A 15,219-nucleotide genomic window follows, 5' to 3' on the forward strand; every position below is an offset into this window, starting at 1 on the left:
ACTGGAGATGATTTTTATAACATCAAATGACCAATTGTTCAAGTAAGGATTCTCCCCAACTAGACATTCATAGGGATATAGATTTTTTAAGAATATGACCTTGAATTAAAGGCCATTTATCAGTAACACATTTTGGGGGTTGGTGACATGTGTTTTTCTTTTAAATTATAAATAAGCTTGCACTTTTATTTATTTTTGTTTATCAAACAGAATAAATAAAGCTTTTTCTTGAATTTCACAACAAAAATTATTTGAGGACATAGATTTGACAGAGTCGTTAATTCCCACATTTACTTCAGGATTATAGACATATTTTTTGTACCGAATTACATCACCCGTCTATATCAACTACTCAGGTCTGATGATGGCGGCCTGACTTCACCCGTTGTCTACAACAGAATAACATGACCACTGTCTCTGTATGATTAATGTACTTTATAATATTGATCTCTCACTGAATCCTTTTCTGTGTAAAAAATGTCATGCTAGTTATTAATCTTTGTGACAAATACATGTGTTATCTGCCAGGAAATATGTACCCAACTCAAAAATGTGTTTTTATTCTCTCCTTTACTAGAAGTATGGTGTGGAAAGAAATGGTACTGGTTCAGCCTGTGCTTCTTCAAAGAAATGGTAGAGATGCAACAAAATCGAGGAAGGAGCCTTAAGAAGTACATAAGAGTTGAATAAAATGAAGATGTCCAGTTAACATTAGTGACATTGTACCTCAGCAACACAACTAAAATCTGATAAGCAATCCAGTGTTGGATTCCGGTGTGAAGTGCAGAGGTATATAATCCAAATAATTGAAATTATCTATTTAAGAAAAATGCCACTCTTACCATAATTTAATTGAACTAAAACTCCAACTGAACTATTGCATCTTTATTTAAAAATATTGTTTTATGTATATGCAGCCACTCTGGTGTCAAAGAAAACGTTCTGAAGAAACCTCTAACAAGTAGAAACTCCAAGGAGTCTGTATTGCTCACCTGAATTATTATGATGAGCACTACTGCACCATATTCTCAACCCAAACCAATATGTTGTTCAGGTATTCCTTTCTATCATATATGCATGAATAAATTTTACAAACTTTGATTTTTGAATGCATAGGTAAAAATGTGGGTAAAAAAAAAAGAATAAAAAATTCCTATGCCTACTGGGTTTTCATTGCACAAAACAAATTGATGATTTTTCATATATAACTTTCACAAAGTTTGGCTTTCTCTTATTTGAAAAATAACTTGCATTCTACTGTTTATTCTGCCAGCCAGTTTTCAGGAGAAGACAACTTCGACAAAATACTGTTCACATGTTCACCTCCTTTGATAATAAAACAATGATCAAATTGATGACTTCTGTGAGAAAAGTGAAAACTCTGATGCTACTTACACAAAGTTAAATGATTGTATGTCATTTTCTATATGAGATCTAAACTCAGATATAAATCAAAGTCAATTAAGCCTAAAATATGGGTCAGGGTGATCTACTTTTTTTAAGAAAGACTGCTATACTATCAAAGACAAATCCTTACAAAAAGTTACATGACTGCAGGTCACTTAGTACATGAGATATGAACTTGGGTGGACAACTTAAAATAAAGTTTAAAACTTAACCATAAAATATGGGTTTTGTGACAAATCTTCTGGCACATGCTCAGTCAGCACCCTAAATTTAATAGTAGTATAGTTATCAGACAAACCTGAGTTAAGCCTTCATATATTCCATGGTTATGAGTTTAGCTTTAATATTTACCATTTGATTTGTATATAATATCTATTTACTACATGCACTCTGTAACTGTTATAAATGTTCTAATGGTACATGTACACTGAACTATCATGACTATACGATTGTGAACTGACTATGTGTTAATATGTTGTATGTTTGCTCTTTTTCTCTTATTATTATTTCTTACTTGTATTGTATATGAGGGCCTCAGGGAAGATTAGTAATTGTAACTAACTGTGTTTTCCCTCTTTAAATAAAGAATTTATTATTATTATTATTATTGTTATATAAGAAACCTGAGTTAAGACTTCATTTTTTTCTATCTGTATTGGATAATCTGCATATATAAAAATAAGACCAATTAAATTGAAATTCACAAGAAACTAAATTTGATATTATTTTGTTAAAAACTGACAGATTACATTACAAACTTGTATATTTGTTGCATGTTAAGCTGTCTTATTACAGACAAAATCATGCACGAAACCTGTCTGAAACCACAACCTTATATCACTCTCTATACTGTATAAACATAATCAATCTATGTTTGACTAAGACCACAAATATTCAATTCAATTAGAGATTATAATTGTGCTAATGTACCAACACCAAGGTACAGAAATATAATGAATATGTGAATTTTCTCCTTCAACGCAGCATCTGAGTTCCAACATGAATCTGCGAAAACACTGATTGAAATGATAAGATATTGAAAAAAATTTCCAAATGTTCAAAGGTTAATTTTTTCAGGGATAATTTATTCAGATTTTCATGCTTATGTAATTTTTAGGTCAAGATGAGCCCTTTGTACTTTACAAATATGCTGACCTAAGTGTTGGAAGAAGCTCAAACCACCTTCTGTGAATGATAGTGAACAGAGCTGATTCTAATCAGAGTCATTCACACTTCATTAGTCTTTAGTTCTGTTAATTGGAATAATTCTATAAAGTTGTTATGACACATCATGCTTGTATAGATACAAAAATATAACATGAACATTATGGCAAAGCATGGAAATAACAGGATGAAAATTGTTCCAACATTTTGTTCAATGGGCGATACTCAGAGTGAACCTTTTCTTTTACAATAGATTGCTGGATCTAATTAAAACTCCTAATTTTTACCATGTTCTTTTCCTTCTGAAAGTTTCATTCTCTCCACAACTTTCCTACTGCGTTCACACTTTCAGAAACTTTACAGATATATAGTTTGAGAATTATCATTATTTGCAGAAAGAAAGAATAGTTGTAGGGTACAATTTTTTGCTATTTTTTTAGTCTTCATTTTTTACTGATACACATCCCTACGTGTAATTAACTTCAAATAGGAGCAACCTAAATTCTGAAGAACACCTGATTAAGCAACTGTGAGAAGGTGTGGACCACAAAATTCACCTGCAATCAACATATAGGAACATAATGTCAGTTTGCATGAAACCTACATGTAATAAATCATGTAACAATATGACAGTTACTTCTGAATGACGTCAAGATACCAGATAACGGTTCAGACAGACAGGACCTAGGAAGGTGCATCTAACAACCATCTGACTGATATAGATACTAACATGGATAAAACTGAACCCTGCCAACTTTACATATTAGTTATTATTGATAGGCCAAAATGTCTGTTAATGGGCAATACTTAAAGATGCTGCAGATTTACTTTTTTAGATGATTATCAATCTTCAATATTACATTGAGGCTGCATACATATACAGTTGGACATAAGCTCAAACACTTCTCAGTTTTAGGACACTTCTCACAATGCCTTATCAATAGCTAATCCCAAAACTTAAATAAAATTTAATGGTAATTTCAACAAGCAGATGCATTTTTACTGTAATACGAGGCAGGTACTACCTGATGAGCTCTGAAGGATTATTGGTTTTTAAAAAGTGGATTTTGATTGTTTGTTTTACTTGACATTATACTTTTTGGCAATCAGATACTGTAAATTCAGAAAAAAATTTCATTGTTATTATTATTGAGTCATTATCGCAAAAATTGTAATGGGACGGGATCAGAAAACTAGAGGCTCTAAAGAGCCTGTGTCGCTCACCTTGGTCTATGTGAATATTAAATAAAGGACGCAGATGGATTCATGACAAAATTGTGTTTTGGTGATGGTGATGTGTTTGTACATCTTAATTTACTGAACATTTTTCCTGCTTACAATTATCTCTATCTATAATTAACTTGGCCCAGTAGTTTCAGAGGAGATAATTTTTGTAAAAGATTACTAAGATTTACGAAAAAATGGTTAAAAATTGACTATAAAGGGCAATAACTCCTAAAGGGGTCAACTGACAATTTCGGTCATGTTGACTTATTTGTAGATCTTACTTTGCCGACATTTATTGTTTTTTACAGTTTATCTCTATCTATAATAATATTCAAGATAATAACCAAAAACAGCAAAATTACCTTAAAATTACCAATTCAGGGGCAGCAACCCAACAACAGGTTGTCCGATTCATCTGAAAATTTCAGGGCAGATAGATCTTGACCTGATAAACAATTTTACTTCATGTCAGATTTGCTTTAAATGCTTTGGTTTTTGAGTTAAAAGCCAAAAACTGAATTTTACCCCTATGTTCTATTTTTAGCCGTGGCGGCCATCTTGGTTGGTTGACCAGGTCACGCCACACATTTTTAAAACTAGATAACCAAATGATGATTGTGGCCAAGTTTGGTTTAATTTGGCCACGTAGTTTTAGAGGAGAAGATTTTTGTAAAAGATTACTAAGATTTACGAAAAATTGTTAAAAATTGACTATAAAGGGCAATAACTCCTAAACGGGTCAACTGACCATTTCAGTCATGTTGACTTATTTGTTAATCTTACTTTGCTGAACATTATTGCTGTTTACAGTTTATCTCTATCTATAATAATATTCAAGATAATAACCAAAAACAGCAAAATTTCCTTAAAATTACCAATTCAGGGGCAGCAACCCAACAAAAGGTTGTTCGATTCATCTGAAAATTTCAGGGCAGATAGATCTTGACCTGATAAACAATTTTACTTCATGTCAGATTTGCTCTAAATGCTTTGGTTTTTGAGTTATAAGCCAAAAACTGCATTTTACCCCTATGTTTTATTTTTAGCTGTGGCCGCCATCTTGGTTGGTTGGCCGGGTCACGCCACACATTTTTTAAACTAGATACCCCAATGATGATTGTGGCCAAGTTTGGTTTAGTTTGGCCCAGTTGTTTCAGAGGAGAAGATTTTTGTAAAAGATAACTAAGATTTACGAAAAATGGTTAAAAATTGACTATAAAGGGCAATTACTCCTAAAGGGGTCAACTGACCATTTCGGTTATATTGACTTATTTGTAAATCTTACTTTGCTGAACATTATTGCTGTTTACAGTTTATCTCTATCTATAATAATATTCAAGATAATAACCAAAAACAGCAAAATTTCCTTAAAATTACCAATTCAGGGGCAGCAACCCAATAACGGGTTGTCTGATTCATCTGAAAATTTCAGGGCAGATAGATCTTGACCTGATGAACAATTTTACTTCATGTCAGATTTGCTCTTAATGCTTTGGTTTTTGAGTTATAAGCTAAAAACTGCATTTTACCCCTATGTTCTATTTTTAGCCGTGGCGGCCATCTTGGTTGGTTGACCAGGTCACGCCACACATTTTTAAAACTAGATACCCCAATGATGATTGTGGCCAAGTTTGGTTAAATTTGGCCCAGTAGTTTCAGAGGAGAAGATTTTTGTAAAAGTTTACGGACGACGGACGTAAAGTGATGAGAAAAGCTCACTTGACCTTTCAGGTCAGGTGAGCTAAAAACAAAACCTTGCATTTAAATTTTGATAGCAATATTTGTAGGTAGCATTTCATGGAATCATAATAATTAAACTGTCGGTTTTTTTTTGTCCTTTGTGCAACAATGACAAAAATAAATGCATGCAAACATTTAATTTACAGTATACAAATTTGCAATAAAATGATTAACCTCTTTTTCAATCTATCTCTATGGTACTTAGTCTAACAGAAAAAATTCTGTAGTATCTAACTGTAATACCTAGCTTATTCCCAGCCTTCAATCAGGCAAAAATATTTGGACCATACAAGGTCTATTGAAGGGACAACTAAGCTGTTGGTCTGTTACTGTCTAGTAAATACTGGTAGGAGTCCAAACTCATCTGAAATTAAACAGAAGGTCAACATTGAACAGATTTATACTTTAACTAAAAATAAATCTTTATAAGACCCTGACACATTGACTCTCAATTCATTATAAGATCATGGCAAACTTGTTTTACACCCTAAATACTCATTTATGAATGAAATCTGATTGTAAATTTGTATTTAATACCAAATATCAATCATATAATGTTATTGCACCTGTTGCAGACAAGCAGATTAAATCTCTCAAAATCCTGCACAGTTTATATAATTTTAAATCAATGATGCAGGGTTAATTAATTCATAAATCAGATTACACTGACTGACATTGAATACTTGTGCCAGAATACAGTCGTACCCAATGGAATATGTCCTTATTTCATTTCCCAACCTGCCAAGGATTTTAATTGTCATATTTTTTGTTTATTATTTTAATACCATATCATGTGTTGACAGAAAAGAATATTTTGCTGCCAGATTTTGACTTATAAATTGAGTTAAAAGTTCAAAAGGGCTACCACATGTTTACAAAAAGGGAGATAACTCATTTAAATTCATCAACTCTGCTAATCAATTATAAAACATGAATTGTTTCCACAATCAAATTTTATTTTCTGACTTCCAATCTCAATTAATTCATTTTTTTTTCAATAAATCATCAATCCATCTCCAGTAGACAAAGAGTGTGAAATTTCAACCCCATTAAATAGCTTTTTCCCACCTGAAGTCATAAAATTCAAATTTCTTGATTAATTTAGAATAATAAAGTGTGTAGATCATGTATCATTCCATGTTAAATTACAATAAGATTTTGACAAGTAACTAATGTAGGATAATTAGAATGTGTCAGGTGATCAAATCATGTTTAACAAATTGTCTAGAAGATCCTGAACAAACTTTGCATGTGGATACCATCTATTAATTGAAACTAGGTAGAAACTTTGGACCACAAAATAAGATCTGGTTACATGTATGATGTCATACGAGTGACTGATACAAACCACAGCAATGATATATGTGACCAGTGGCAAAGGAGATTGCATAGTGAACTGACTTCACCCAGGGAAATTTGGGATCAGCATGCACTGAAAACTGCTGTGTTTATATTGTATACACGTTTTAAAAGGAGAGGATTTACCAGTTATTTTAAAATAAGATTTTTTTTTTTTCTATCTAGGAATCTGTCCTTAAATGGTACTTTCAGGTGTATTTGTTCCAAATTTTACTGCTCCTGAAATATAAATTTTCCCCATTTTTTGCTGTTAATTTGAAAACTATAGGAAGTCAGGTAGGTTAAAGGTGTAAACTGCAAAAATGATCAACATGACAAGTTTAATTACTATGATATTTTTGACAACCTGTTTTAGAGTTATTGCCCTGAAATGTTGATTTTTTACTGAGTTTTTTTGCGGTTTTGGCTAATTTCTAAAAAACTTTAGTATCTAGGTCATTTTGAATGAAAACTTGTTTAAGCATAATGCTTAAGAAAAGTCAGCTGTGTTTCAAAATATAAAAGAATGATAGGAAAGTCAGATGGGTTTTAAAATAATTAGAATAAATGATCAAAGCTCTGAGGAGGAAAAAGATACATGAAAGGATAACTTGAATTACAAAAGAAGCAGACCACACCAACCCAGCCTGCTATGTGCCATTGTTGCTTTCAACATTTTTCTTTCTTCCAAAAATAATATACTTACTCATGTCTCCACCAAAACAGATTAAACTAAACATAAAAATCTCCTAATATTGTTGATTCAAATAAAATTTTCTATAATTCCCTACATTGCATCTCAGCATGTTCAACTGGAAGGAAGCAAATATACCAGGAATAGATTAGGATTAACTTAAAAGTTTTTCGGTCAAAGGTGGTTATTCACTTTAGGTATTCCAGCTTCCTTTGTCAATGAAAACTGGCCACCATGATTTTAGTAACGAGTGCTGAAAGTGGAGTTTAACACAAACACCAATCAATCATGAATTGATATATTTGTTCACAGTGACTTGTTTTTAGTTTTATTATAAACATATTTTGAAAAGTGCTAAATATATCCAATGTAGATTTTGAAAGTTGGCAGGCATTAACACTTAAGTCTCTTCAGAAACTTTAAATTTGAGCAACACTTACCCAACAATCAATCATGAACAGTTAGAGTGTTGTCATATTTGAAAGCAGTTCAAAATTCGTCATTAACTGATAGGTTTATTTTTATGTTGTGCTGTTACACAATTGTCCCTCAGGTCAGGTGTATGGTTTTTTAGCACTTGTTAACATTTTAAACCCAATCATTTCTGTATTTGCTTGTCCCAAGTCAGGAACCTGTAATAATTTTATTTAAAAAATTCATTTCCTTGTGTCAGACAATTGGACCAACATTGTAACAAAATATGTCAAGACATTTTGAATTTTTATCATCTAATGATCTGAACTGAGTATGTCCCAGGTCAAACTGTATCATGAGAGCAAAAAAGACAGACACTGAAACTGATTATTCTAAGAGGGGTTTCATTTCAGGAACTGACCCTAGACTCTTAATCCCTAAAGGGAATTGATGGTTCTCTAAGAATGATGAAATTCTCCTTCTATAAATAAAATTCATATCCTCTGTACTAGAAGTTATATAAAAAGTTTAGTCTCTCTTTAATCCGTAAGCCTGCCTGGCAATTTTAATTATGGAGTTAAAAACCGCTGACTATACAAGCCCGAATTCAGGTAATTGTACATTTGTTTCTCTGTTCTTTTTCCACATAACATGATGCAGACACACAAATTTGTTACCAATCATGTCTACAAATCGGTGTCCAGATGAGGAATGGTATTCATAAAATTGTAAAGCACAGAAAGGGAATCACAGAAACACTCCTCAAAACGGTCTATGCTTAGACTTGACCTTCCAGCATTATTGGATTTCAGAAGATTGAAAATCTTCTTCCACCAAAAATGTAAGTGGTGAATATCCTTAATGCCATAATGGTGATTTTCATCGTGGCAATTGCTGAAAAGTCATGTGACTATACCATGATATACTCAATACCTCCTACAACCGGAGGAAGAGATGAAGCTGGAAAGTCATGTGACCAAACAGTGATATACTCAATACCTCCTACAACCTGAGGCAAAGATAACCCTACCTTATTCAGCTCTATATAAATTTTGGTCCAACAATGTCAGTTGAGAAGCTGGCCACCTGTCGATTTTTACAATTTACCATTTTGACAAGCTTCCTCAATAGTCTTATTGTTCAATTGTATGGAGTCAATTTACTGAAAAATTTCAAAAAAATGTTGTTCACTTGAAATTCTATACAAAAATTTAAATAGGTTTATGAAACAGACCACCCCTTGGCCAATGATAGCCAGTTATTTGACCAATTTGCTTTCTTTTCTGAATGTGAAATAATTAAATTTAATCATCTGTAAATTGGCTATCTGCACCTTTTGATGATCAAAATCAGGTAAAAATTTGGCTATCTGTATCTTTTTATGACAAATCAATCAGGTAAAAAAGACAGGCGAGATGGATCAACTAACTGTACATCATCATCAAACTATTTAATTGCCTATAAAATGGTACAGCTTTCTTTAATGGCATGTATTTGAATAAATGCAAGAAATTAAAGCTTTTCCAAATCAGGAAGACACAATTTCAGTGGTAAATGATAATTAAGGTTACTAATACTAATACTTAGATAACCTTTACAGTTAAGGTTTTTTTGCTTGCAAGAGAACTGTCTACATTATCTCTCCTTGAGAGTTGTCTCATTGGCAATGCATACCTTCTTATTTTTATATTTATTCAATTTAATGTTAATGAAAAATAATGTGAATAAAAATGGTCATAATCAGTTTTTTTCTCTTTTTAATATATGAATACACAAGCATGAAAGAAACCACAAAAATAAAAAAAAAACACAAAATCAATTGAAAATGGATGCTAGCGGAAAAAATATTCATGGAAATAAGTTGGCTTACAGTAACAGATAAAGCTTGATGATATCATTTAGTTAACCAATTAGTTGATCTGGTAAAATTCAAATGATATAAATATTTAACAATTTTCTCAGGCATCTCTCTGTTTAATTTTTTTTTAATTATGAGGAATATCATAATACAATTGACAGATGTTTAGTTTAATAGAAATTGGAGGATACATGTTTATGTAATAGATCTCACTAGAATTAACACCTATTACAGTTCTCCATGGTACTATAAACTTTCTACCAGTCATCCTATTAAAAACAGCTTTTAGGCTTCTGTAAAAAAATGGACTGAATAGGAGATATGGAATTCCAGACTGGAACTGTGAAGTTAACACCCATTACACTCTTAATAGTAAAGTTATCTTCAAACATAAAGAAAGGTCTAAGAGAAATGGACTGTACAGGTGACATGAAGCTAACTGTATTACAGTCAATGCATACAAAACTTTCAATGGTAATAGGAACTTTCTAACAGACAAAGCAACTAAAGCAATTAACTATACTGGACACACAATCCACAATGGAACAAATTACACTTTTCAATGGTAAATAAAAATAAACTTTATCAAAGACTACAGGGACAAAAAAAATAAATTAGATGAAATAACACCATTAATTCAATAATTCTGATTAGTGCATATATAATGCTCTCTATACAAGACACCAGAGACAAATCTGCTCCCATACCTTCAAAAAGAAGTGGGCCTATAAGTCATTGAGTAATAGGAACCTTAAATATAACTCTACAGAAGACATACCATTTCAAGAAAAAGTGAAAGGTTATAAAAAGACAAATTTTTCATAAAATAACATCACCTCCTCAACAAATAGTGATGGTACCTATCATTCATTCAAAGAATGAGTTAGGTCATCTTAAGACTCATTTCGATCCTTTTTGGTACCAATTTAAAACTCGTCAAAAATTTGGCTTGGAGATAAATTTATGGTTATTTGGTAGACATTATCATATGCCCTTTTTTTTTAGTAATTTATCGTATATGATATATGAAAACAAGAATGTGTCCATAGTACACGGATGCCCCACTTGCACTATCATTTTCTATGTTCAGTGGACAGTGAAATTGGGGTCAAAACTCTAATTTGGCATTAAAATTAGAAAGATCATATCATAGGGAACATGTGTACTAAGTTTCAAGTTGATTGGACTTCAACTTCATTAAAAAATACCTTGACCAAAAACTTTAACCTGAAGCGGGACAGATGGACTGAAGGACAGACAGACGGACAGACGGACGTACGAACAAACGAACAGACCCACAGACCAGAAAACATAATGCCCCTACTACTATCATAGGTTGGGCATAATAAGAAGATGTGGTATGATTGCTAATAAGACAACTCTCCACCAGAGACCAAATTATGTAGATTAGTCAACAACTATAGGTCACCTGATACAGACCCTTAACAATGAGCAAAACCTGTAACACATAGTTAGATATAAAAGGCCCCAAAAGGACACATGTAAAACATTTCAAACGAGAAAACTGATGGACTGATTTATATGCAAAACAATAGATGAAAACAAATATGATATATAGCAACAAACGACAACCACTGAATGACAGGCTCGTGACTTGGGACAGGCACATACAGAATGTGGCAGGATTATGGTCTGTTGAACTGTTCGGTACTTTCTGTGATTTCTGTTATCCTTTTTATGTATTACTGTGGATTCATTTATTTCCGTGGGTACCAATTTTTCGTGGATTAAGGAAAACTTACATGTTTGTGGATATTTAATTTTGTGGTTTTGCTGAAGTCTGCCTACAAGCCTATAGAAAATTTGCCATTCCTTGAAAATTTTATTTCGTGGTTCTCCTGTAAATAGAAATCCACGAAAATTGGTATCCAACGAATAATAATGAATCCACAGTTTTATCTTAAAATGTGGTATAATACTGCTTTCAACAGAGATTTTATATGACTGCAACAACATACTAAATCTCAAAGATATAATTTATAAGCTTTTAAATTATCTGAAAAAGGGGGGGGGGGGGGGGCCTCCAAAGTCAATGAGAATGACATTGGGAGGAGAGCTTTCTATACACTTTGAAATGCATGGCTATCACCACCACTCAATACCTATTGTCAATGGTATATCATAGTAGTTCCTATCAAGAAAAGGATTTCCACAATTAGCTGTAAATAAAAGAAAGTATGAAATAATAAACTGTTATCACAGAGATATGTCTCGCCTTTTTGTAATTTTGATAATGCAAATGTTGAAATTACCGTAAAATAGCAATACTTTAACATGTAAGTTATGCAAATATTCAAATTCAATGAACCATGACTGACGGTACATGGCTAAACAATCTCCATGGAATGAGATGTGCCAATGCTAATACAACTGCATACCAAATACCATTGACTTATTATAAGTTGTTCCCTTTAAACAAACCTAAACACAAACATTAACTTGTAAACTATGTAAAAGTTTCAAAGTCAATGAACCATGATCAGGGGTGGGGCTATATAATCTCCATGGAAACGATACTTGTAAATGCCAATTAATTTGCATACCAAATATCATTGACTTAACATTAGCAGTTCATCTCAAACTGATCTAATCACAACCTAATACATGTAAAGTAAGCAAAAGTTTCAAAGTAAATAGACCATGACTGAGGGGGCAGGGCCAAATATTCTCCATGGAAATGAGATGTGCAAATACTTATACAACTGAACACTAATGGTTCCCCTTGAACTGACCTAATCACAAACTAATACATGTGAACTTAGCAAAATTTTCAAAGTCTATAGACCATGACTAAGGGGGAGGAGCCAAATAATCTCCATGGAAATGAAATATGCCAATGCTTATACAACTGCATACCAAATATCATTGACCTACCACTAGTGGATCCCCATAAATTGACCTAATCACAAACTAATACATGTAAACTATGAAAAGTTTCAAAGTCAATAGACCTTGACTGAGGGAGCGGGACCAAATAATCTCCATGGTAATGAGATGTGCCGATGCTAATACAACTGCATACCAAATATCATTGACCTACCACTAGTGGTTCACCATGAACTAGACCTAATCACAAACTAATACATTGTTGCCGCCGCTGTCGCCGACGCCGGAAACAGCATACCTATGTCTCGCTTTTTGACTCCGTCAAGGCGAGACAAAAAATGAATCCATTTAGACATTAAATCATTCAGAGATGAACAATTCAAGAATATAAGATAATGAATTGGTGATTTTAACCTCCAGTAGCAAATATTAAATGAACTAAGGACGAGAACATGTTTATGTGATATTAATGTGAACCAAATTTATGGTCCGGTCTATCTATTCAGACATTGTTTTCCTGCATACCCTAAACCACCACATAAAACAATATCGAATGAATTGCTGAATATAATAAAATGATTTTTAGTTTAAATTGCTGGACTCTCTGGAGTATCATCAGACAAGAGACAATCATAGACTTGTGAAAACAGAAAGCAGCCATTATACACAGGACTACCCACGGCTGGATACCTTTTTTGATTACAGAAATATGAATAACCTTAGGTTAGAACAAAAGTCCAATCACATTTAATTTAATAAAACCATTTAAAATTTTCTACTTTGTTGCATAATTATGTAATTAATATGCATTTGAATCATCGTATCTTTTGTTATAATTATACCTCATTAAACTTATTCCTAAAAATCTAACAAAAACACTTAAAATACACAGGAGGGTGTATAGCTACATTACAAATGACTAATATTTTTTATCAAAAATTGAATTTTTCATCAGAATTTTTACCGTCATGTTATTATTATTCCCATTAGGCAAGAATTATTTATTCAAAGTAATATGGACTTGAATAAATCAGAATTTTTTAATAATAAATATTTCCTTTTGAAGAAACTACAATTGTTTTGTTTTTTTTCTTCTTAAAATGTTTCATCAGCATTTTGCTACAAACAACTGACACAGTGAAAAGGTATCCAAGAAATTCTAAGAATCTATTCATATAATCATAGTTTTATGACTGATTCTTAAAAAGGGACAAGATTAGTTGGATTGCAATGAAAATAAAGTAGGTAAGGAAGAGGTAGGGGGTAGGAGGGTGGTGTCATCCTGAATTCTGGGAAAAATAAAAGCTGAATCCAGGAATCCAGAAAACATAAAGCATTCTTTCCTGGATACTGAAAAAATGAATCTTTAATTCCTGAGTCCTGAAAAATTTTAAACCTGAAATCCTGCAAGAATAAAGGCCAAATCCTGATGTCCCGAAAAAGATGCTTTTGCCCCTCTAGGAAAGGTAAGAAACTTTGCCTATAATATATTTAATTAAATTTACTAAAATGCCCATTTAAGCATGCAGATTGCATGGTACTTATCTAGTACAGTTTCATTTTAAGGGTAGCAATTCCAAACTAAGTTAGTTAATTTTTATTAGATATCTTACCATGTTTCAGTTATGTCTTGAAGTTACCTATTAATTTATACCATGGAATATGAAACAAATCACTTATTTAAACTACTGCATGTGATTGATTCTTATTGACTTAATGTCAAGTGGCAAATATTTCATGCATACAGAACGAAACTGTATTGGATTATAAGGTATCTGTATCATATTGAAAAGTATGACATTATAAGGAAATATCTTAAAAGTTGGATATCACTATGTCATCACAAACATGATTCATAATATAGTTATCTTACCTAAATTTACTAGTTATATGGCATTTATAAAGATAAATTATAAGTTAGCCAAGTTGAGTTTTAAATTTTGCATTCCCAGATTCTCTTCCCCAAATATTTAAGTAATGGCATTTAATTACTGTGTATCCAATAATTAAATGTAATTTCTGTGTTACTGTAATTTCCTAAAAATGGATTTTACTATCACACTTAAAATTGATTGTTCAAAAATGAAATGTAGGTTACGGATAGCATACTTTTCCAAACACCTTTCTTACTATACAAGAGTTTTTATATCCACAGAATGGCTCATGAGCAACTCAGTGGATTAAGGCAAGTATATTCTTATCTATACTCTTTTTACTATCCAAGATATTCACAAATAATATTACTGACTTCATCTATAACTTGTGATCTCTTTTATCTAGACCTTATTGAGAAGTTCACAGATGGAAGAATTCTTTTCAGGTCAATTTTTAAACCCCCAAAACAGGAGATATCCCTTATGGAAAAATTTTTCTTGATGTAGATATGCTGTAGAACCAATTTCCCATCATTTTCATCATCTTCTAGCTGATTTTATGACACACTTTTTTTATTGGTTAAAATTTTTCACAATCAGACATTTAAATGGATCCAATCATTAATGAATTGATAGGCTAAAATAACATGTCAGGT

The 15,219-nt window shown here is 32.2% G+C and overlaps 1 protein-coding gene across 1 annotated transcript in view; it reads right to left on the reverse strand.

Moving 5' to 3' along the window:
* LOC127700530 (roundabout homolog 1-like) overlaps nt 1-15,219 on the reverse strand; it is a 99,648-nt gene that overhangs the window by 81,629 nt on the left and 2,800 nt on the right. Inside the window, exon 2 of the mRNA XM_052204054.1 lies at nt 5,782-5,902. The gene's annotated coding sequence lies outside the window, so the exon portion shown is untranslated. The remainder of the gene's footprint in view (nt 1-5,781; nt 5,903-15,219) is intronic.

This window comes from Mytilus californianus, unplaced genomic scaffold (genome assembly GCF_021869535.1).
Source record: "Mytilus californianus isolate M0D057914Y unplaced genomic scaffold, xbMytCali1.0.p SCAF_5, whole genome shotgun sequence".
NCBI classification, from domain to species: domain Eukaryota; kingdom Metazoa; phylum Mollusca; class Bivalvia; order Mytilida; family Mytilidae; genus Mytilus; species Mytilus californianus.